Here is a 2,395-nt window from a genome sequence, read left to right as displayed (position 1 = left end):
GCTCCACATGTAGATGTGTTTTTGATGTGTTCATGGAAGCAGATGAGCTCTGTGTCCTGCTCTGCCGTCTTGACCGCCTTCATCCATAAATAAAATTTTTAATGCTGATAGTGTTTAAGTTTTCAAAGTTCTTTTAAAAACATTTTAATAGTAACCACCTGAAACTATTACATTACATTAGTTTATGTATGGCAACTCTACTGTTAAAAATCTTTACACTTAAAAATTCCCCATCGCCTTTCGCCGCTGCGGCCGCGGCCATGAGCATGCTCAGGCTTCAGAGGAGGCTTGCCTCCCGTGTCCTTCGCTGTGGCAAAAAGAAGGTCTGGTTGGACCCCAGTGAGACTAATGAACTCGCCAATGCCAACTCCCGCCAGCAGATCCGGAAGCTGATCAAAGATGGGCTGATCATCCGGAAGCCTGTGGCTGTCCTTTCCCGGGCTCGATGCCGCAAAAATACCTTGGCTCGGCGGAAGGCCAGGCATATGGGTATAGGTAAGCGAAAGGGTCCTGCCGGTGCTCGAATGCCTGAGAAGGTAACCTGGATGAGGAGGATGAGAGTTCTGCGCCGGCTGCTCAGGGGAAACCGTGAATCTAAGAAGACTGACCGCCGCATGTATCACAGCCTGTACCTGAAGGTGAAGGGTAACGTGTTCAAAAACAAGCGGATTCTCATGGAACATACCCACACGCTGAAGGCAGACAAGGCTCGCAAGAAGCTTCTGGCGGACCAGGCTGAGGCCCGCGGGTGTAAGACCAAGGAAGCCGGCAAGCGCGCTGAGGAGCGGCTCCAGGCCAAGAAGGAGGAAATCATCAAGACTGTCCAAGGAGGAAGAGACCAAGAAATAAAGTTCTCCCCCTCTTCTCTGTACACAGTGGCCTCAACAATTGCATAGATCACTCATTCAATAAAAAGCAAGACTTTATCTGCCTAAAAAAAAAAAAAAGAAATCCCCATCGTCATTTAGTTTTTAAGTAGAAGTAATCATTTTGCATCAATTCATTCGTTCAATGCCATAGTTTTATATACTTTCCCTCTGTCCCCTTTTTTTCACATTTACTCAATGTTGAAGGCATATTATGAGTTGAAAATTATGATGTTACACATATTATTTTATTAAATACTTTCAATTTTCACAATGATGTCTAACCTTCACAAGAATGTAACAAGGAAACAAATTATCAAAGGTAATTTTAAAATTAGAAAGATGAGGACATTATATGCATTTTAAATAAGCTAAATTTGTGAACATGAAATGAACTTTGAATTTATGCAGGGGAAAAAGAAGACAATATTTTTACAGAAAGAAAAGCAGGGACTAAGAATCCCTTACACTCATAAATTCCAGTCACATTGCTCTCGCTACAATTTTTAAGCTTAGTGCAAGACTCCGTTAAATGTTGCTGACAAGACCTGATTAAAAATTGACACAGGCCATAGATGTTTAATGGCTGGCACTTACACTACTCTTAATTTTGTTTCTCTGTGAAGAATGTATGAGGAAGAAAGCCTTATTGAGTGAAATCTAGGCCAAGCAAACATATGGTGGTGGGATTTCTTTTAGATGAAGTAATTTAAAACTGAGATTCTCAGAGAAGAATTCTTTTCCCTGAAGACTTTTATAACAGTATCCTTAAAATCTGGTCATGACAAACTGGAGAAAATGATCCTTTAAAACCTGAAAATATGCTCAATTCACTTCTCTGAAATCAGTCCTGGGAAAATATCCATATCATTTTGGAATAGCAAACAGATTTGTCTGGTGGAATTTTGCCAGAAAAGAAGTAATGTAGACAAGTTATGCTTTATTGTGGAAACATGAAGCATCCCTCTCTGCTAATGATTCATGAAAAGGAAGATGAGGCATCCTTACAGCTATTACCTCCTTTCTTAAGCTGAAATACCATGCTCTTCACATCACTGTATACATGTTTACATTGGTTTAAATGTGTTGTCACTGTATATTATTATACACAATCATTAGACTCCTATTTGAAACAAAACAAAACAAAATACCATTACATCACAAAGCACCAAGTCTGTTAACTATTAATTCAACCTAGCTGAACTTCCACATTAATATTACCTTGGTAATGTTGCTAAGATAAATTTTATTTAAACAAAGCAAGCATTTGCAAGACTTGCTTAATTCTCTGCCACTTAATAGCTAGACGTTATTTTTACAATGGATAGCATTAGTAATAACAATTATCATACAATTGCCCCTTACAGGAAAATAATCACTGTGTTCATCGTATGGTATTAAATAAGGCTCTTTGCTTCTATCATCTCATTTAATCTTTCAAACATTTCCAGAATGCTATTTTACATATGAAGAAATTGCAGCACAGAGAGTTTAAGCATGTGGCCAAAGTCACACAACTAAAAATTAAC

General features: G+C 38.8%; 1 pseudogene; it reads left to right on the top strand.

Annotated features, from left to right (window-relative positions):
- The first annotated feature begins 252 nt into the window (after window positions 1–252).
- LOC136147994 (large ribosomal subunit protein eL19-like) lies at window positions 253–849 on the top strand (annotated as a pseudogene).
- Window positions 850–2,395: the final 1,546 nt, after the last annotated feature.

Source organism: Muntiacus reevesi, chromosome 16 (assembly GCF_963930625.1).
Source record: "Muntiacus reevesi chromosome 16, mMunRee1.1, whole genome shotgun sequence".
Lineage (NCBI taxonomy): Eukaryota > Metazoa > Chordata > Mammalia > Artiodactyla > Cervidae > Muntiacus > Muntiacus reevesi.
Note: the sequence above shows the minus strand (reverse complement) of the source record. Positions and strands in the feature narration are given on the sequence as shown.